This window comes from Nuphar pumila, chromosome 6 (assembly GCF_984573655.1).
Source record: "Nuphar pumila chromosome 6, dmNupPumi1.hap1.1, whole genome shotgun sequence".
NCBI classification, from domain to species: Eukaryota; Viridiplantae; Streptophyta; class Magnoliopsida; order Nymphaeales; family Nymphaeaceae; genus Nuphar; species Nuphar pumila.
Genome location: NC_143254.1, coordinates 81,079,983 through 81,103,800, shown reverse-complemented (window position 1 = coordinate 81,103,800; position 23,818 = coordinate 81,079,983).

The window sequence follows — 23,818 nt, the reverse complement described above, 5'->3', positions numbered from 1 at the left end:
CATCAGAACTGAAAGGGGCATGACGCTCGCCCCAAAATGAAGTACTACTAGTCAGAACTAGGTGATACTGAGCGATCTATCTGTCCTGTACATTGGTGTGCATTCTTGCTGTGTTCAATGAACCACAGGAGTTTAACGCCAAGGTCGCTTACAAGCAATTCCTCAAGAAGATGGGTTTGATATCACCACCCATAATGCCTGACCTGGGCATTGCCAGATCCTCTGGATACAGTAGATTTGAAACAGATCTTTTGGTCATTGCGATGTCCAGAGGCAGAAAAGAAGACGAGGCAGTGAAAGGGACTCATCGTTAGGTTGCTCATTTAAAAATAGTTGTCCTCTGGATATAGCTGAAGTTCCAAGGGTTCCCTGGGTTAGCTCCTTTCTGAAAGAAGGCGTGAGCACTTCTGAAAATTTGAATACCATGTTTTGCAGGGTAGTTTTGCTCATGTTCCAAGTATAGCTGGGTCTTCGCTAGAGTTTGCTTCGCGTTGGAATTAAGTGCCATCACATGTTCTTCAGGATATTATGCAGAGCTAACAAACACTTTGGCATCTACCTTGACCCATGCCCTGCGCAAAGCTAGTAAAACACTTTATACTGTTAGTTGGCTGTTTACTTACAGTTTTCCTTTTCTTTGGGGATTGGTTGCCTGGTTGCTAAGGATTCACCACTGGTTGCTGCTATGACATGAATAACTATGACATCGTTTAAATGTTCTCATAATATGCCTCTATTTAACAACTAGATAGATCGTGAATGACTTTACATCCGCTGCGGTAGGCAAAGTTGATTCATACATCAGTATTAATGGAATGAAGGGAAATGAGTTTCAAATTATTGCCATCGCCATGGCCGTTGTTATGGTCATTTCAAATTATTTTTTTTATTTAGCCTTTTCTCTACTTCAAATACCACCCCTTTCAGCCATATAATGTATATTTTGTTATAATGGGCCATTTCTTACTGCACCTCATTGCACCTGTGCACAGCCCCTGCATAATCCATACTCCCTGCTATTCTTTCAAACACAGCCAGTTTATTCGATATCTACTGTCTTGATGCATCCCTTCCATGAGAGGGGCCGATTATATGGTTAGAGGTATTAAGGTCCTGGTAAACCCTTGTACATGAGGTGCGCGATTCAGGATTATTCCGGTGACAGACCTGTGCATAATTTAAGTCATGAATGGGAAATTGTGGGGTTAAGTCTAATCCTTCCATTGTACAGCGCCATCCAGTTTGCAGCGGATTGTTTTCTGACGAAGGTGTTGCCTTGACCATATCCTAGGCATCAACCAACATAGTTGAAATCATTTAATGGACGGGTCTTTTTCTGTAAATATATATGAGTGTTGCTCTGTATAAAATCGGACTCCTAAAGGATTTCTTTTCTTTCATATAGACCTCATAAACTGACTGCTAATATCTGATTACAAGTGCGGCTTTGTCATTGCTGAGCAACCACAATTGTGGTATTAGTCTTCCAGAAGTAAAAAGGTAGGCCTTAAACTCAATATCTTGTGGTAGCATGACTTCCTCTATAGTTATAACTGCATGAAGTGTGTAGGATTCTGTAACATTCGATCCCCTACAACATGTATCATCCCACCATTTGTCGTACATATCATGATACCTAACTATTATCGCATTTACCAGTGCACCATCAATCCCTTGATCGGCACATTTCAGAAGGGTAATGTACATACCTCTTCATAAGGAAAGCAACAGTATACCTTTCATAGATAGATCATCCGTATCTCATGCTTATTGCCAGAGATGTGTGAAAACCAAGGTTTTGCTGCCCCAGACAGTGAAGTCTCTATTTGAATCACTCACTGTCGACTGTAAATTTTCTTCTGATTTCCACTAGGTCTGCTTTGGATATTTTAAATGTTGAATATCAATGATGGAGCGATGATGTGATCATTGATTTGTTAATCCATTAGTGTTAAGTAAAAATAGATCCACTAAGATGATCAGTTGGGTGAATGGTTAATGAGATATTCATTTATGCATCATTAATTGTCTGATTAAGTAAATCGTTGATTGATCAACAAAATAATTAGTATCATCAGTTATTTGGTAATTGTTTAAGTGGTGTTTGGTTTTAGAGTTATTCTCATTTAGAAATCGTCATTCTTTTCTTCTTCTTCTCATATATTATCTCATTAATGTCCTGTTTTGAGTCTTTAATTCCCCTATCTCCAGTAAACCTCACCACCTACATCTCGTTATCCAGGTTTGTTATTCCTATTTTGACCTCAACAAGATATCCAGATAAATATATTATCGGTCAGGTGTATAGAAGTCTTTCTCTGGTTCCGTATGGAATTTATCATCATCATATCACTGTAAATCAGACTTTTTAGGAGGCCTCTCATCGAGTGCCATGATACAGTTAAATCATATGGTCAATGTTATGTGTTAGGTCTCTGTCCCCATCGTGATTTGCAAAGATTACAACGTGAATGTATAGGTATTTGGGTGGATACCTTGGAGTCTGTTTTCAGATCCTGTTAAACTGGTCATATAAATACCAATTTAGGCATCTTCAACCACACTGTATTGAAGGGAGGGAGTTTGGCTTTGACAGTACATGCTGACCATGGGACAACCATGCTGGGCTTCATTGGTATCCCATCCACAATGACATTGCATGTCAGTGAAGGAGGCACGAAATCCATTTCAGTAATATCTGGTCGATGATAATTTTCATCTATTGTACCCACCGACAACTCCTGTATCCTGTTGCATAGCAGCATCTTCACCCTTCGTGTACATCATTACCCTGCGCAAGTTATCAACTTATCTCCTTTTGTAACTTTATTTCTGTATGTATACAACTCCATCCCAGCCCTCATCTTCCATGTCATTGTACAGGCACCTGGGTGTGCTGATTGAAGTCAAATTGTTAAATGCTTTTAAGCTTTGAACATGTTTTCGTGGTCTGTTCAAAATATCGATAAGCTGGAATGATTCAACCCAGCAACACAGTATGGGTATATACCCCGATTCCCAATTTTCATTTTCACAAGGAAGGATATATGTCGCATATATATATACATATATGTATATACCTATATGTATATATATATATATAGGCATATGTGTACATATACATAAGTATATATATACAAACATATGTCATCTTCTACTTTTCATCATGAATACCTTGGCATATGAACATTTTTTTTCTTTCCATCTGATATGTGCAATTTTTTTTCTCTATTTTCGTATTAACCCATTTGTTTTGCAGGGAATGTAAAAAAAAAAAATGAAATGATGACATTATTTGGGAATCGTATTTTCAAATTTGAGTATTGTAATAAGTTAGGCCTTAATGAGAATTTAAATTTCCTGTTTTAGATAGAATGAATGAGCATTGTAAATATCATGAATCATTTGTTCTTCATGCATTTTTCTTTTATTTCCAAAATCTCACATTGGTGAAACGCGAATGGCACGTGCACCATTTCGTAAAAGGTAAATTAATTCTAAGTTGATGATCCACATCAATGGCCATAGTCAGGGTGTGGACAAAACTTAGGATTTTTATTTTTTACGAAATAACACTAGATCCACACTGGACCCGTTTTCAAAATTCATCATATTTTCCTTAAATATCTTCTTCTTTTATTAGAATTTAACTTAAAATTAATTCAAAATATATACCAATGGCCATAGTCAGGGTATATTGAGAGTTAATTTCATTTTAAATTCTATAAAAGCACCAAATGTGTTTCATTCTTCACCTGAATTTAAATATAGATTATTATATAATACATTCAATGACCATACTCAAGGATGTATTATATCTTCAATCTTATTTTAATTCATCCAAAGAATGAAATAGCTTTTCAAAATCCAATTTCAAAATTCTTTAAATTCATTCATCATTTAGGATAAAACTGCATCATGTTTTTAAAAAAAAAAATCCTTTTTCAAAACTCCAAGTGATGTGAATATCTTCCTCAATCTATCTTCAATTCTTATAAAATTCGATTCATCCTTTCATTTTCAAATTCACTTTCATTTTTAATCCCAAAGTTCAATTTAACTTTGAGATTTCGAAGTCATTTTTACATTTAAATTCAAATCAGATTTCAAAGTTCAATTTAAATTTAAAATTCCAAATTTATCTTATATTCAAAACTCTAACTTAAAGTTCAATTTTAACTTTGAGACTCTTGATTCATCTTCTAAATTCCAAACTCAAACTTCAAAAATTCAAGGTCTAATTTGACTTTGAAATTCGTTTGTATATTCAAATTCTAAAATTCATTTTTCAAGTTCAATTTAACACTTGGAAATTCTTGATTCATCTTCTGAATTTAAACTCCAAATCCATTTTAGGATCCAGGACCCAATTCCACTTTTGGATCTCAGACTTCAAATCCAATTTTCTTATAGGATCCAGAACCAATCTCATATTGGATCTCAGACTTCAGATCCAATTCCTCTTTCGGATCCAAACTCCAATTTCACTTTGGATCTTAGACTTCAGATCCAAATCCATCTTAGGATTCAAAGTCCAACTCTACATTTGGATCTCAGACTTCAGATCCACTCCATTTTAGGATCCAGAACCCAAGTCCATCTTGGATTCTAAAATCTCGGATCCCATTCTGTTTAGGATCCGGAATCCGATTCCAATTCCAATTCCAGATTTCAATTCCATTTTTGGATCTAATCTGAATCTCTGAAATCCATTTCCATCCTTAAATACCACTTGATTTTCTCAAATCCATTCTAAGATTCGAATTCAATATCACTTCAAATTTTCACCTTCTTTTCATAAATCCATGATTAAATTCAAAGTCCATTTCTGGCTTTGAAACTTCATTTCCTTTTATTTCAAAGCTTCAAATCATTCTTTTCTCAAAATCAAGATTTATTCTTCTAAACTCTGATTTACTTCAAAGACTTAGAACTTCTCTGATCTATCTCAAGTTCTAAGTCAGATTCAAAACATTTTCTTCACTCCCTTATCAAGTTCATCTCAAAATAACTTGGAGATTTTCAAAATATCTTTCAAAAAGAGCATACATTATGGCATTGCACAAGCATGATTCTTTGTGCATTTAGAGTTAGAATAAATTCTTAGATTATATTTAGGCAAAGCAAAAAGGCATAGATTCGATCCTTGGTTCGATTACCCCTGGTAAAGGCGCCAGGAACGGTCGAACCTCGTACCGACGAGTGAATCCCGTCTCTCCATTTTCCCGCATATTTTCAAAAACGGAGGCGAGTTATTTGCTAAATATTTTCAAATTAAGGTCAAGTGAGACCGCGCAGAATAGTTCCTCTTCTCTCTTTCTTTCTTTCTTTTCTCTTCTCTCTTTCTTTTCTTTCTTTTATTCTTCTCCCTTCAAAAAGGAGAAAAAAATAAGAGGTTAGAAAAGGAAAAGAGAAGGAAGAGAGAGAAACCACAAGAGAATAGGAAAAATTTTGCGATGATCACAGTTTTGGCGACCGTGATGGGACCTCGTCTTCGTCCGGTTGGATCTATGCCTTTGCTTTGCTCTAATATTCTCTAAGTCTTTATTCTTCATATGTCAGCTATATTTTCATGCAAACCTTAGGAGCCTAGACTCTGTCCTAAAGCTGACATCATTGCATATAGGATCTAAGTATGGTTTGGTAGGACTATATTAAGGAAATTATTCATGTTCACATTAGACTTAGGTCTTAAATACAACTCTCCTCAATTTTAGGGATTCGCAAACAATTTATGCAAGTGTATGCTTCTTCTTTATTTAAATCTATCTTCTTTAGGACTTGCATTAGAGCCTTCTGGTTTTATCTGCATGTTGATCATATTTTGAAAACATCCCTACCTATATTGTCCCGGTCTTCACGTTGCTGGGCTGTCTCACTGAACCATAGTTCGGGAGAGAGCCTCACAACTGGACCACTTATTTGGGTTCGCGCCCCCCTACCATGTACCTAAGGGCCATAGTCTGAGGTATATCGGTAGGTGCTCAAGGATGTTGGGAAGCCTTACCTTAGAACCGGAGAAATATCTTATATGCCACGTACTTCGAGCTTCGGCTTGAGTATATCGGCATACCTTGATTGGAATCAGATGATATGAACCATAGAGTTAGGATTAAGGTCCTACAAGCTATTTCAAAATATTGCATATAGAGTCAGCCTTTAGGGAGTGCTGTGTGCGCATCCTTGTTTGTGCAGCTATGATTATGCTATGTTTTCCTTGTGTTCCCCTATGTATATCAACCTCTTTCAAACCCTGGGTGTACTATTCAAAATTTTTCCTCTATTTTCCAAAAAACACCAGGTGTATACTTTTCCTTTTACCTACATTCTTTTGTGTCAGAATTTTCCTTAAAAAACCCTGGAAAGTCTTTTTTCTGAGCCCCTTGATCTTTCAAAAATTTCCAGGATTTGTGTCTATCCTTTTTTCCATCATCAAAAGTCTATCCGTAAGTCCTGCATTCTATTTGACTGTTTTTCCTTTTTGCCTCAGTATCACTCCGATGGCATCCGAATCTCCCGATGCTATCTTTCCTTGGGATCATGTCTTCTATCAAATAAAGGATGGAACCCCAGATCATCGGGTCATCCAGTCTCGTACCTTCTTCCCTCGGTGGTACTATTCTTGGTTCACCGCCTTCTCGCATATGTTCCCAGACCACTTGGATGACTGTGGATTGGAGATGGCATCGGCAGTTGGCAAGCGAACCATCAACGGCAGTCTGATTCAAGCTATGGCAGAGCGATGGAATCCGCGTACCTGCACGTTTTGGTTTCCATGGGGAGAGATGACTATGCTAATGGACGAGTTCAATAATATCATGGGATTGCCAGAACCAGCTGGTCAGCCAGATGACCCGGTCGAGCAGCAGTTCTTGATCAATGTCAAAGGGGTAGATGTTTGAGAAGCATTGGCCAGAGCTACAGGGAGCAGATCCTGGCCTCTCACAGAGATCAGCGGAAGTCAGTTCATCGATTTGTTCGAACTCTAGAACAAATATGGGGCCTACGAAGAAGTCGATACCTTATCTCGAGCAGCGAAAGAAAGAATCCAGCATGCCATGGTCCTATGCACAGTGGGGCTGGCATTCTTTCAGGATGGTCAGAATTTCATCGATATCAGAGTCGCCCAACTTTTTCGAAGATGGGGAAGCAAACAGACTCGTCAGCTTTCAGTATCCATGGAAGCTCTAGCTTTTCTCTATAGAGGTTTGGCTCGATTTGCCCTCGGAGAGACCATTTTGGTAGAAGGGTGCACGTATGCTTTGCAGTCGTGGTTCCTGCGACATGTGCCGTCAAAAGCCAGTTCTTTCAGATTCAGCAGCAAGCAGTCGAAGTCAGCCATTCAGTGCCGAGCTTTGATCGAGAAACTACATCAGGAGGAAATCATTTGGGATTTCTTCGACAGAAGAGAGACCATTCCTCGCTACACCTATGCTCGTGACAAGCGCTACAAACTGCTCGACCCTTTCTTCTGCGTAGACTATCAGCCAGAGAGATGTCTCAGACAGTTTTCGCAGCGGCAGGTTCATGCCAACACTCGCTTCCCGACAGGCCGCATGCCAGAGTTCGATCTACGGTCGGATCAGTGGTCTGGAGCATACCACGTCGCCAAATACAGTTGGGACTCCTTTATTCCTTTGTCTATATTTCCTGGTCCTAATGTATCATCAGAGTATCGAGAATGGTGGCAAACTGTCTGCCCACCTTCTCTTTGTATTTAAATTTTGTCATCAATGAAAATGCAAGCTTTTATTCTGATAAAAAGCTTTTATGGGCAAATCTTATTTTGTTTCATATAGTTACGAATTCATCCCCAGTGATGAGACCCATTTTGTCTATTCTTTTTTTATCCCTCGTCATGACAGACGACCTCGCCTAGGTCATAAGGCGCATTTTGTCACCATAAAAGGGTGATGCGATCATTGCAAAAATTTGTCAATTCCTTCCTTCATGTTTTTTTCCTAAAAGAAATCACATTTCCAAAAAATTTCCTCCGAACCCTAACCATTCCTTTCACCTACACAGAAAATCACTGGCATTGGCAAAATGGTTGTAACAAGGGCAGGAAAAGAAACAGTTCATCAGCACAGCGACAGTGAAGCCGGAGGGATGGATTCTCCCAAATCAGTCAGGGGGTAGAATCAGAATCAAGCAGATGATATAGATCCTGCCATGTATAATCTGTTCAAAAGAATGATGACTAAAATGATGTCCGAGCAGGCCGAGGCCAGTCAGAAAGAAGTTGTTCCAAAAAACAAGCCAAATAAGAAGGCTGTAAAGAAGCCAGTCCGGATTGTTAGAAAGCAAGTACAGCCCGACACCACTTCTGAAGAAACGGAATCAGTTGAGGAATCGGAAGAGGAAGAGAAGCTAGTTTATCAGAATCCTCCACCGCAGTTTGCAAAGACCGCTGCAAAACCCGAATCAATCAATAAACCCGTTCCGGTTAATGATCCGATGCAAGAACAGATGAAAGAAATGAATCGGGCTATCAAGGATATTCAGGCCAAAAGCAAGGGTAAACAGACCTACTCCGGTGAAGATTTTTACCATGGCCTGGACGGGGATGACAATCTCGAGAATCTCCCTCGGAAGTTCCTTAAATTTGATGGAACCAGCAACCCTAAGGCTCATTTGGCCACCTTTTATGCCGAATGCGGCTGTTTCAGGAAAGACAATCGGACGTTATTCATATGCTTTCCTCGCAGCTTAGAAGGGGTAGCGGCCAGGTGGTATGCAGACCACATTAATCCTATCGAACTACGAGAGTTCGATAAAGTCGTCAACTTATTCATTGAGCGCTTCATGTTTAACGTCGAAGCCTCACCAACCCTCAATCATCTGTACAATTTAAAACAGATGGAGAATGAGAAAGCCAGCGAATTTATCCACAGGTGGAGAAGCACCTCTAACAGAATGAAAGTTCCCATCTGTAAACACCCCAAATTTTTCAAAATCTTTTAAATATTCCCTTTTTGCCCCTAAATTCATTTTTTGAGCAAATGGGTCATTTCAAATCTAAATTCCAATTCATTCCTCTAGTTTTATTGAAATTAAATTCATTTCATATGTTTAAATTGATTTTGGATCTGGATCTATTGTCCAGATCCAAATCTGAGTCTCCTTGTTCAAATTTTAAATCAAAATTATAGAAAATTCCAAAAATAGCCTTTAAATAGCTCGAACAATCCATTCGACATCCGTTTGGATCCATCACATTGTATTTCTTCACTCGAGTGTCAAAACTCGAACATTTTCTCAAAACCTGGGTCAAAAACCCCTTTTTCTGAAGAAATTCTCTCGAAATGGATTAAAATTCTAAGAAAAATACTTTTGTAAATATTTCTCAGAAAAATACAAAAAAATAGTATTTAAAACTTAGTTTTCTTTTAAAATCTTAGTTTTCTACTACAAAAATACAAAAAAATGGAAAAAACAATACAAAAAAACAAAAATTGAGGGAAGCAAAGGGTTTTAAAACTTGAAAAATGGAATTTTTGCCAGAAAACCCTCCTTTTTTACCATTTTTTAGAAAAGTTCTGAAAAGGAGCCCCCCTGGGAATTTTAGAAAATCTCCAACAACCATCTCCCGCGCATTTCTTTTCTCTCTCTCCCACCGTTGATCTCAAAACAACCCTCTCATTTTTTTACCCTCCATCTTCAACCATCGGGCTTCCCATCTTCTTTAAGAAGAGGCACCCGAGCCTCTTCTGAGGAGGAGCTTTTTCTCTGGAGGATCCCCTCTCGCATCAAGTATCTGTTGTCTCTCTTTCCCTGGGATTCCCCTCTTTTCTTTTTTTGATTACAAAAAAAAATCCAATCGGTAAACAGAGGAGCCCTCTCTTCCCAAGATTAATCGGAGCTAAACCGGTAAATTCTTCTTTTCCTGTTCTTTCTTCAATCTGATTTCCTGCAATTTGTATATAAATTTTTTAGTTCCAATCACATTAGGTGTGTTAGTTTTAGCACATCCTGATTTTCTGTAACAACTTTAAAAATAAGATTGCAAAATCTTAACGATTGATCGAGTGGTGATGTATCGATCTTTCCGGCAAATGTCTTCTTATAAAAAAAAAAATCGGGAAAACAGATCGACTGTTTCAAATTTTCGGCTGATTGCCTACAGTTCATCAAAGACTTGATTTACAATAATCAAGTTAGGTAATTCCAATAATTGATTATGAGATTTCCAGTAGTTGAAATCTGATTTGCATAAAGAGTAATCGATCATCTGATCGTTTATTACTCATTCCCGGCAATAAAAATGTTGGAATCCGGCGATAGTATGATCACCAGATCTACTGATCTCCGATTCAAATGGAGGTTTGGATCGACTTGAACAGAGTTCTGCCGGAATTTTGTTAATATCCTATCGGATTAAAGGCCATCAGAAATTTGGAATCGGACGCCTGAAGTTTCTACAAGCTCCATCAATCTCCGGTAAGTGTTACCGGACCTCTGCCAGAATCCCTTTTAACTATCGTTGCTGTTTGAATTTCCATCAAGTTTTTTTTTGTTTTGTTTTTTTTTTGTTTTGGGAAGCAAATCGAATGACCTTCAACATCACTCAGATTTCTGATCAGTTGGAGTCTGATTAAGGCTTGAACAATTGATTATCTGCATATTGCTGGGCGGTAATTTGATCCCCGGAGAACAACTGCTTGATTGATGATCGTCAGAACTCTGGCACTTGATAGTCTGAATTTTAACTTGATATTTGAAGCCAGACTTAGGCCTCATTTCCAATTTCACTTGTTTAAAAACCTTGGATTGACTGTTTGATTGTCTGTAATTGAAGTAATACCACAACTTCAACTGATTCCTCTCTGGTATCGAGATCAACCAAGCGATAACCTGAGCGTCCGAATCAACTAATCAACCTCCAGCAGATCTCTTTATAGAATGATTCATTTTTGGATTCCTCCTGATGATCGGACCCTCAAGGTTGAAAACATTGATTACTAATAACCAGCTGTTTAAAAGATCAGTTGATAACAATCTTTGTTAAGTTATTTGGCTTGAATGACCATTGATCTCTGGCTTGAATGACCATTGATTTGTTAAGTTTTCTGGCTTGATCGAATATCATCTATTGATCTCCTGTGAGCACTGTTTTGAAAGTGGATCAACTGATCTTCTGCATTAATCGATTAACTGATTCCTGAAGGTTGAATTCTTATTGTTTGTCTAAGTTCCAGTTGTTAATGCCTTGATTCAGAATTTCTTACCTTCTGAATTCTAACTTCTACCATTGATATTGCATTTAGAACTCTTCACTAAGGTGTTCTAAGCTGTTGATTACTATTTGATGAAGTTTGTAGTCTGATTTCTGATTTATTAATTGTTGGATGCAAAATTATTGTCTGAATGATCTTTCAACTATGAAGCTGAGATGATCAAAACAAATGGTTTAGGTGTTTTATATTATTCCAGATTCATCCTCTTTCATCATGAGAGAACCGATGAGGTGTTATTTAGCAATGCATATATTCTGAGTTTAATACATGTTTTTCTCTCCGTCTATACATTAAAACAGCATAATTGTTTCCTGTCCCATAACATCTACTGTAATACCAGCACAACGTCACATGTGCCTTTCAACTTCATTTACCAGCATAGCTCTATTACCCACCTCGCAGCATTCACTGCTGCATCTATCTTCTGAAATTCACCTGCAGGAATCGATCAACAAGCCAATTTGTTGTGTTGCTCCATGGATCCACTATTACATTAAACTATTGAAATGAATAAGTTGGCTGAAGGCAAATCACTGTCAACTGATTTGCTACAGCCCTCACTTCACTCTTTGCCCCATAATCAGCTGTCACTACACTTCATTTCAATACCTCCACTATATATACATCTGCCACTCACCTACTTTATATCAATATTATATATATATATATATATATATATATATATATATATATATATATATATATATATATATATATATATATATATATAACACATTTGGCTATCCTTCCATACCTTAGATCATCCATGTCGTTTCATTAGGAGTTAAGCACAAGGTAGGTATATGAGTGTCTCATCGCTTAAATCCATGTGATATATACAATTTTCTTTTATTTTTATTTTTATTTTTTTTTTTTATTAATCCAGTGTTTTGCAGGGAATACATGGAAAATATCATTACTTGGAGTTGTAAATTCGATTTTATATGTTGTAATAGTTAGATTTTAAATGAGAATTTATATTTCCAGTTTTAGATAGAATGAATGAGCATTGTAAATACCATGAATTACTTGTTTTCATGCTTTTTGCCTTTATTTCTCAAAATCTCACAATGGGAACACGAATGGCACGTGCACCATTTCGTAAGAGGTAAATCAATCCTAAGTTGATGATTTACATCAATAGCCATAGTCAGGATGTAAACAAGACTTAGGATTTTTATCTTTTACGAAATAACACTGGATCTACACTGGATCCGTTTTCAAAATTCATCATATTTTCCTTAAATATTTTTTTTCTTTTATTAGAATTTAACTTAAAATTAACTCAAAATATATACCAATGGCCATAGTCAGGGTATATTGAGAGTTAATTTCATTTTAAATTCTATAAAAGCACCAATTGTATTTTATTCTTCACCTGAATTTAAATATAGATTATTATATAATACGTTCAATGACCATAGTCAAGGATGTATTATATCTTCAATCTTATTTTAAATTCATTTAAAGAATGGAATAGTTTTTCAAAATCCAATTTCAAAAATTTAAATTCATTCATCATTTAGGATAGATTTGCATCATATTTCTAAATTCTTTTTCATAAAATCCAAGTAATTCTTTCCTTCATTTCTCAGATCAAATCCTATTTATAAATTCAAATTCAATTTTATTTCTCAAAAGGACTCAAGAATTCAATTTCAAAGTCCCATTTGACTTTGAAACTCCAGAATCATCTTGTATTTCGAATTCCAAATTTTATCTTAAATTTAAAATCCAATTCAACTTTGAAATTCATTTGTATATTCAAGATTCAATTTCCAAAAATTCATTTTCCAAGTTCAATTCAAACTTGGAAGTTCTTGATTCATCTTCTGAATTTAATTCCAAATCGATTTTAGGATCCAGGATTCAACACTCATATTGGATCTCAGACTTCAGATCCAATTCCTCTTTAGGATCCAGACTCCAAATTTCACTTTGGATCTTAGACTTCAGATCCAATTTCCTTATAGGATCCAGAATCCAAATTCATCTTGGATCTCAAAATTACAGATTCAATTCCATCTTAGGATCCAGAACTCAAGACTACATCGGATTTCAGACTTCAGATCCACAATCTATCTTAGGGTCCAGAGTCCAACTCTACATTAGATCTCAGACTTCAAATCCAATTCCACTTTTTGGATCTCAGACTTTTAGATCCAAATCCATTCTAGGATCCAGAACTCAATTCTACATTTGGATCTCAGACTTCAGATCCACTCCATTTTAGGATCCAGAACCCAAGTCCATCTTGGATTCCAAATCTCGGATCCCATTCTGTTTAGTATCCAGAACCCAATTCCAATCCTAGATTTCAATTCCATTTCTATTCTTAAATACCATTTAATTTTCTCAGATCCATTCTAAATTGCAAACTTCAAAATCTAAATTCAATTCCATATCAAGTATTCATTTCCTTTCCTAAAATCAAAGTCCAAATTCAAAGTCCATTTCTGACTTTGAAAACTTTATTTCCTTTCATTTCAAAGCTTCAAATCATTCTTTCTCAAAATCAAGATTTGTTCTTCCAAAACTCTGATTTACTTCAAAAACTTAGAACTTCTCTGATCTATCCCAAGTTCTAAGTTAGATTCAATCATTCCTTCACTTCCTTCCCAAGTTTATCTCAGAATACTTGGAAATTTCCAAATCAATTTTCAAAAGGAGCATACATTTTTGCATTTGCACAAGCATGATTCTTTGTGCATTTAGAGTTAGAATAAATTCTTAGATTATATTTAGGCAAAGCAAAAGGCATAGATTCGATCCTTGGTTTGATTACCTCTGGTAAAGGCGCCAGGAATGGTCGAACCTCGTACCGACGAGCGAATCCTGTCTCTCCATTCTTCCCGCAATATTTTCAAAAATGGAGGCAAGTTAAATTTTTTGTTTTTAAATTAAGGTCAAGTGAGACTACGCAAAATAGTTCCTCTTCTCTCTCTTTCTTTCTTTCTTTTCTCTTCTCTCTTTTCTTTTTTTCTTTCTTTTATTCCACTCCCTTCAAAAAGGAGGAGAATAGAGGTTAGAAAAGGAAAAGAGAAGGAAGAGAGAAAAACCAACCAGAGAATAGGAAAAAATTTTGCGATGATCACAGTTTTGGCGACCGTGATGGGACACGTCTTCGTCCGGTTGAATCTATGCCTTTGTTTTGCTTTAATATTTTCTAAGTCTTTATTCTAACATATGTCAGCTACATTTTCATGCAAACCTTAGGAGCCTAGACTCTGTCCTAAGCTGACATCATTGCATATAGGATCTAAGTATGGTTTGGTAGGACCATATTGAGGAGATTATTCCATGTTCACATTAGACTTAGGTTTTAAATACAACTCTCCTTAATTTTTAGGGATTGAATGCAAAACAATGTATGCAAGTGTATGCTTCTTTTTATTTAAATCTATCTCTTTAGGACTTGCATTAGAACCTTCTGGTTTTATCTGCATGTTGAACATGTTTTCAAAAACCTCCTTACCAATATTGTTCCGGTCTTCACGTTGCTGGGCTGTCTCACTGAACCATAGTTCGGGAGAGAGCCTCACAACTAGACCACTTATTTGGGTTCGCGCCCCCCTACCATGTACCAAAGGGCCATAGTCCGAGGTATATCGGTAGGTGCTCAAGGATGTTGGGAAGCCTTCACCTTAGAACCGGAGTAAATACTTTATATGCCACGTACTTCGAGCTTCGGCTTGAGTATATCGGCGTACCTTGATTGGAATCAGATGATATAAATCTTAGAGTTAGGATTAAGGTCCTATCAGCCATTTCAAATATTGCATATAGAGTCAGCTTTAGGGAGTGTTGTTTGTATATCCTTGCTTGTATATCTGTGATTGTGTGATATTTTATATCTTCCTTATATTTTCCAAAACCCTGGGTATATGTTTCAAAATGTCCTCTTTATTTTTAAAACCCAGGTGTATTTTTCTTTATCCTTTTCTTCTTCTTCTTCTAAAAATTCTTCCAAATTCTTCTGATCCTGCCTGCAAGTTCTTCAAAAGTTTAAATCTTTACCATTTATTCTCAAAATTCCATTTTTCCTTTTATTTTTCTTCTGTTTTTATATTCTTGTTTATATTTTCATAAAAATCTCTTTCCATCAAGAGATATCCTTTTCAAAAATAATATTTTCTTTTCATATTTTCAGTTGGTTACTCTCCCTCGTAGAGTAAACAACGCAATTGTCACAAATTTGGTGGCGACTCAATCCCTAGTAATGGGATACAATTAAATTTTTAACCTAAATCCTTCCTCTTTGTCAAAATATCTCCAAAAAGTTTCTTTGGTCTAAAAACCTCCACTTTTCCTCCACAGAGAGTTCTGATATTTCAAAAATGGTCACTACAAGAGGGGGAAAAGAAACAGATCCTCAACTCAGCGACAGTGAGGCGGAAGAGATGAGCTCTCCTAAATCAGTCAGGGGACAGAGTCAGAACACGAAAGATGACATCGACTCCGCTATGTATGATATGTTCCAAAAGATGATGGCAAGGATGATGTCAGAGCAAGCCGAGGCCAAGCTGAAAGAGACAGTTCCTAAAAGCAGGCTGAAGAAGAAGCCTGTGAAAAAGCAAGTCAGAATCATCAGGAAGAAGGTACAGCCAGATACCACTTCTGAGGAATCTGAGTCAGTCGAGGAAGAATCAGAAGAAGAAGAGCAGATTGTCTACAAACAGAATCCTCCAAGGCAGTCCGTAAAAATAGCCGCAGAAGAGCCTGAGTCCGTCGACAAGCCCAAGTCTGGGGCTCCAACAGAGGACCTGATGAACAAGCAGATGAAGGAGATGAATCGAGCTATTAAGGATATTCAAGCCAAGGGTAAAGGCAAGCAGACCTACACCGGCGAAGATTTTTATGATGGTCTAGATGGGGATGATAACTTGGAGAATCTTCCCCGTAAGTTTCTCAAATTTGACGGGACTGGCAACCCTAAAGCCCACCTGGCCACATTTTATGCAGAGTGCAGCCGTTTCAGGAAAGATAACAGGGCTTTATTCATCTGTTTTCTCCGCAGTCTGGAGGGTGTAGCAGCCAGATGGTATGCTGATCACGTGAATCCTATCGAACTATGAGAGTTCGATAAGGTAGTAAATCTGTTCATCGAGCGCTTCTTATTCAACACTGAAGCCTCACCTACATTAAATCATCTTTACAACCTGAAGCAAGGAGAGAATGAGAGACCAGGTGATTTCATTCACAGGTGGAGAAGCACCTGCAATAAAATGAAGGTACCCATTCCTGAGGAGCACGCATTGCAGGTGATCCTCAATAATTTCTCTCAGCCCATAAGGAGCCTCATCGCCACTTCCCCGGCGAAATCCTTCATCAAGTTGATTGAGCGAGTTGAATGGCTCGAAGCAGGAATAGAAAGCGGACTTTACGAAGGCACGCCTCTGGTCAAGAATGTCCAAGACCAGAAGAAGAAGGCGCAGTTTGCTCATTCAGTTGATACCTCCTGCAATAATCTTGGCAGCGGCAGCAAGGGAAACAAGACCAACAGTGGCAGTGGTCCGAGAGTAGATCAGAACAAGGGGCAGAAGGAGGGATCCTTTAAAAACAATAATAAGCCGCTTCCAATTGGCCTTCAGCAAAAGGGTGATCTTCAAGAGAAGCCCAAGTACATCAAGTGGGAGAAAGATCGAGTCTTCACTCCGTTATCTGAGAGTTTAGAAGTGATTATGAATTACCTTTTGAAGCACGGGATGATCAAACTCCCTAAAATCGCAGATCCTCCTGTAATGTTGGGAAAATTCAAAGATCAATTCTGCAAGTTCCATAGGGCAACGGGGCACGACACAGAGCACTGTTTCGTCCTCAAGCACATGATACAAGACTGCATTGACAGAAGTGAGCTGATAGAAGACGAGGAAGAAAAGCAGCCAGCAGTCCTGACAGAACCATTCCCGGACCACTCAAAGAATTGATAAAGCCAAAGTTTTTGTTTGCTTTCGTCTCTTTTTGTCAGTTGTCTTGTAGGGGCTAGTCAGCCCAGTCTTCTATGAGTCCTTTCCTTTTTTAAGTTCTTGTAAATATTCAGTTGTTATCGAACCTTTTGCTTATCAATGAAATGTCAATTTTTCTTTATTCAAATACTTCCTTCTTTCGCTATACTGGGGCATTTAAATTCCTGTTCTTTTCAGAATGCGAGACAATCCTGACATCATTCATGAGAGAAATGATATTACCTATGAGGGTTTTTCAAAAATCATGAAATTTTAAAAAAATCTTCATTATGACCAAAGAGTTCAAATATTCCTTGGTCTAACCTTTGACAAAAAAAATCAACCCTCGTGTTGATCATGTCTTCAAAAATAAGTTTTTCAAACCATTATATTGAAAGATCAACCCTTGTGTTGGTCTTATCTTCCAAAATGAAATTTAAACTTTTATATTCAAAGATCAATCCTTGTGTTGATCTTATCTCTCAAAATGGAGTTTAAATCTTTATATTCAAAGATCAACCTTTGTGTTGGTCTTATCTTTCAAAATGGATTTCAAATCTTTATAGACCAACCTTTATCTTTCAAAGTGGATTTCAAAACCTTTATATTCAAAGATCAATCCTTGTATTTGATCTTATCTTCCAAAATAGATTTCAAATCTTTTTATTCAAAAGATCAACCCTTGCGTTGGTCTTATCCTCCAAAATTGATCTCAAAACTTTTCAAAAATCAACCCTGGCGTTGTTCTTATATTTTAAAATGGGTTATAAATCATCATATTCAAAGAACAATCATTGCATTGGTCTTATCTTCCAAAAATGGGTTTTAAATCATTATATTCAAAAGATCGACCCTATGTTGGTCTTATCTTCCAAGATTGGTTTTTAAGCATTGCCTTCAAAGATCAACCCTTGTGTTGATCTTATTATCAATTTCGAACTGTTATTTTTAGAAATCAGGTCTATTGTTGATCTTCTTCTTCAAAATTAGGTATTCAAAACCATTGCCTTCGAAAATTAACCCTCATGATGATCTCTCATGTTTGATTTAAAGGATCAGATCTCGCGCTGATCATTCTTCTTGTGGTGGATTTTCTTCTCCCAAAATGATTTCTCATTTATCTTTTAAATAAACATTTTCCTTCCAAGATCCCATATGCAGGCAGGATCAGAAAAGCTTTTTTTTCTCAAATCTTGTAAATCTTCAGCTAATTTTGATACCTTTATCAGTTTCATTCATTTTATTCATATTTTTATCAAGTCTACATCAATTTTATCAAGTTTTATCAAATTTATCAATACTTCCTCAAATCCATTAAATTTTATCAATCCATCACCCTTTCAGGTTAAGGGATAAACCTGATGCCTCTTTCCCATGAGGTATTTTCTAAATATTCTTTGTAGCCCCTTTCAGGTTAAGGGATAAACCTGACCCTCGTTGTCCGAGGTGTTCCCATTCAGGATAAGGGATAATCCTGAAACCCCTTGTAGGAGCAACAACGCTACCTATAAGGATTCTTTTGTAAATACAAGTTTTTGTTAATCTTAATTGACTGTCTAGATTTATATCAATTTGCCTTCGCTAAATTTTCTTAAATTTTTCTCCCATTCAGGATAAGGGAAAATCCTGAAACCCCTCGTAGGAGCAATAACGCTACCTATGAGGATTCTTTTGTAAATACAAGTTTTGTCAATCTTTGTTGATTTTTTTTTAGATTTATATCAATTCCCCTTCATTAAATCTCTTTAAATTCTATTCTTTTTCCCATTCAGGATAAGGGAAAATCCTGAAACCCCTCATAGGAGCAATAACGCCACCTATGAGGATTCTTTTGTAAATACAAGTTTTGCCAATCTTTGTTGATTTTTTAGATTTATATAAATTTCCCTTCATTAAATTTTCCTTAAATCCTATTCTTTTCCCATTCAGGATAAGGGATAATCCTGAGACCTCTCGTAGGGGCAACAATGCTACCTATGAGAATTCTTTTTGCAAATACAAGTTTTTATCGATCTTTATTGATTTCTAAATTTATATCAATTTCTCTTTAAATTCTATTCTTCTTCCCATTTCAGGACAAGGGATAATTCCGAGATCACTCATAGGGGCAACCATGCTACCTGTGAGAATTCTTTTTACAAAAATAAATCAATTTTCTCAAATGTTCTACATTTTTTTTCAAAGTTCTATATCCTTTTCTCTTCTCAAAGTTTATTCTTTTTATATTCCCCGTCACATACCTGGTCCATCTAAATCATAGATTATAAATTCTAAATCTTGTCATACCCCTTCTAAATTCAAGTCTCAGGTTATCTCTTCATAAAATCTTATATTTCCCCTTCAGGTTAAGGGATAAACCTGAATCATTCTTTTTCTAAATTCTCTTCAAAAATGTCTATTCTATTTCCCCTTTAGGATAAAGAATAATCCTGAAACCCCGGCCATTCTTCTTGCTTCGATCTCTAAATATTTTAAATAGGCCGATCTCCTTCCCGACTCTCAGTTGGAAAACCTAGTGCTCGCACTGGTTATTTTGCTAAAGATTTTAAATCTAAAGATCAAGTTCAGTCCTCGTACTGGTTGTCTTTCAAAAGTCTTAATCTTAAATCAGGTCGTTAAATGATTAAATGAAATGTCCCAGCTACTTCGCTGGTCGTTAAATGATTAAATGAAATGTCCCAGCTACTTCGCTGGTCGTTAAATGATTAAATGAAATGTCCCAGCTACTTCGTTGGTCGTTAAATGATTAAATGAAATGTCCCAGCTACTTCGCTGGTCGTTAAATGATTAAATGAAATGTCCCAGCTACTTCGCTGGTCGTTAAATGATTAAATGAAATGTCCCAGCTACTTCGTTGGTCGTTAAATGACTAAATGAAATGACCCAGCTACTTCGTTGGTCGTTAAATGACTAAATGAAATGTCCCAGCTACTTCGCTGGTCGTTAAATGATTAAATGAAATGTCCCAGCTACTTCGCTGGTCGTTAAATGATTAAATGAAATGTCCCAGCTATTTCGCTGGTCGTTAAATGACTAAATGAAATGTCCCAGCTATTTCGCTGGTCGTTAAATGATTAAATGAAATGTCCCAGCTACTTCGCTGGTCGTTAAATGATTAAATGAAATGTCCCAGCTACTTCGTTGGTCGTTAAGTGATTAAATGAAATGTCCCAGCTACTTCGCCGGTCGTTAAATGATTAAATGAAATGTCCCAGCTACTTCGCTGGTCGTTAAATGATTAAATGAAATGTCTCAGCTACTTCGTTGGTCGTTTAATGATTAAATGAAATGTTCCAGCTACTTCGCTGGTCGCTAAATGAAATGTTCCAGCTACTTCGCTGGTCGTTAAATAAAATGTTCCAACTCCTTCGTTGGTCGTTAAATGAAATGTCCCAGTTTTCACTAGTCATTAAATGAAAGGTTTCAGCTCCTTCGCTGGTCGTTAAATGAAAGGTTCCAGTTTTACTGATCAGAATGTCCAAAATCATAAATTGCAACTAAAGGTCGCATCAAAATCTATATTGAGTAAATATTTCACATAGAAGTCATGAAAACTTTGCCAATCTGCTAAAAATATTTGTTGATTCTAAATAAATCTTACTGCACAAAAGAATTACCTCGGATTACCTCTAGTATTTTCTTCATAAAAGGTGAAACTCTTTGCGAAAAAGAGGTAAAATTCAAATCTTTTTCCTGGTGATCAACCAAAAGGATGAAAGAAATATCCTCGGTATGATTAGTGAAATAATTATTCGATGACATTGAAAAGCCGGAAGCGAATTGATATTGATCATAGCTATGATGCATGTTTAAAGATGATTTCTTGGCAATTAGACAGTGGAAATATCCTGAGCCATAAAAGAATCCACTTAATCCATATCACCTTATCCAGTTTAAAGCTGCAATCAAATATCGGCAAAAGGGATCTCTCAATTGTCGTCAAGATGAAGGCGAATTAAGCGAGTAGACCCCCGGGGCCAAAGAAGATTTGGATCATCTACCAAGATGAAGGAGTTTGTGAAGGATCCTTCCAGGGAAAGTTCAGATCACCGTCGAGATGAAGGCGAGTGTGATGGACCTACCGACAAACCCTAAATGATATTTGATTCCAGCTATCATCTAAAGACTTTTGAGCCAATATCATATATAATCCCTGAGAAAATGAAGGATCAGAACATCTTCAAGATGAAGGAGTTTGTGACGTACCCTTCCCTGAAAAAGAGAGAAAATTCAGGACATCTCCAAAATGAAGGATGATGTAAAAAGCCCGAAAAAGCCCAATGACTCAAAAAGAGTGCAAGAAGATCATCATGAGAAAACACTCAGATATCAAACTGCCTAAATTGCCAGAAATCATCTTTTCTTATCCAAAATATCTTTTATCAATGTCTTTTCACTACTTGCTTTTATGAAATTGAGAATATTTCTTCTCTTCTCATACCAAGAAAATTGATAACTTCCTTGAAGAAAATCATCAGCGCTAAAATTTTGAATTTGACTCTTAAGACCGAGAAGTTAACCTCGTTGGAGGAAATACTCTAGGTAAAAGAGGGGATATCTTTGCACATATATGCACATTTTCAAGCGTTGAAGTCAACTATAAATTTATCTTATTGGCAAAATTTTCTAGATATTCTAAAGACTGAAATAAATATTCGATATCCATTTTTGGTGCAACCTAGCGTTGTTTATATCTTCCAGAAGAGTTACCCCATTCAGTTGAAGTATCTCTCCTGTCCCATCACGGTTTCGAGAAATCCGTATGGTTGTTCCCACTCAGGTTAAGGGTCAAAAACTGTACTTCCTGCGAGAGATCATTAAATTCAAAAGTTGGTTTCAGTCTCAGCAATGAGACGCCCAAGTTCATCCCTTTTTCAAGCTTTAGGGAACCCCATTTCCTTCCTCCTTTCGCAAACCCCTGTCGGATTTGTTCGTCCAAACTCCGAAGGTCCCATCATGGTCTCTTCACTCGAGATTCCATATGGTCGTCCCCTTCAGGTTAAGGGTTAAGCCTGAACCTCGTGCATCGAGGTATCTTCCTTTTTCAGGTTTGGGTTAAACCTGAGTCTTGTTCTAAAGAAATTTCTCGTTTTGACGAGGTGTTTCCTCCCAAGTCCCATCATGACTCTTTCCATCAAGGAGTCCACGCTTTGTATATCCATCCGAAATAAAATCCTACTTGCGCTTCATCTCATGAGACATTTTCTCAAAAATGTCCCATCAAAGTCCTCATATATTCCTTTCCCCATTCAGATTATTTTGATATATCTTTGCCCCATCCAGGTTTAGGGCTAAAACCTGAGTCATTCCAAAAAACTGATCTTGTCTCACCCACGAGACTTGATCTAAATCCTTATCCTTCATCATTTCAGTATCATCACCCAAAGTCCCATCACGATTTCCTCATTTTCTACTCAGTCATATCACGTTCGAGGATTTCGTCTTCCAAAAGCCATCCAAGGATAAAATTTGAAAAACCATGTCTTTTAAATCAAATTCTTCCACACCCAGTTCAGATCTGCTGACTGGGGCATTTTCAAAATTTGGAGTGTTGTCTTTGCCACTAAGCTCGGCTCTCAACCGGCTTAGTAGCAAAGAGGGGCATCTGTAAACACCCCAAATTTTTCAAAATCTTTTAAATATTCCCTTTTTGCCCCTAAATTCATTTTCTGAGCAAATGGGTCATTTCAAATCTAAATTCCAGTTCATTCCTCTAGTTTTATTGAAATTAAATTCATTTCATATGTTTAAATTGATTTTGGATCTGAATCCATTGTCCAAATCCAAATCTAAGTCTCCTTGTTCAAATTTTAAATCAAAATTATAGAAAATACCAAAAATAGCCTTTAAATAGCTCAGACAATCCATTCGACATTCGTTTGGATCCATCACATTGTATTTCTCGACTCGAGTGTCAAAACTCGAACATTTTCTCAAAACCTGAGTCAAAAACCCCTTTTTCTGAAGAAATTCTCTCGAAATGGATTAAAATTCTCAGAAAAATACTTTTGTAAATATTTCTCAGAAAAATACAAAAAAATAGTATTTAAAACTTAGTTTTCTTTTAAAATCTTAGTTTTCTACTACAAAAATACAAAAAAATGGAAAAAACAATACAAAAAAACAAAAATTGAGGGAAGCAAAGGGTTTTAAAACTTGAAAAATGGAATTTTTGCAAGAAAACCCTCCTTTTTTACCATTTTTTAGAAAAGTTCTGAAAAGGAGCCCCCCCTGGGAATTTTAGAAAATCTCCAACAACCATCTCCCGCACATTTCTTTTCTCTCTCTCCCACCGTTGATCTCAAAACAACCCTCTCATTTTTTTACCCTCCATCTTCAACCATCGGGCTTCCCATCTTCTTTAAGAAGAGGCACCCGAGCCTCTTCTGAGGAGGAGCTTTTTCTCTGGAGGATCCCCTCTCACATCAAGTATCTGTTGTCTCTCTTTCCCTGGGATTCCCCTCTTTTCTTTTTTTGATTACAAAAAAAAATCCAATCGGTAAACAGAGGAGCCCTCTCTTCCCAAGATTAATCGGAGCTAAACCGGTAAGTTCTTCTTTTCCTGTTCTTTCTTCAATCTGATTTCCTGCAATTTGTATATAAAATTTTTAGTTCCAATCACATTAGGCGTGTTAG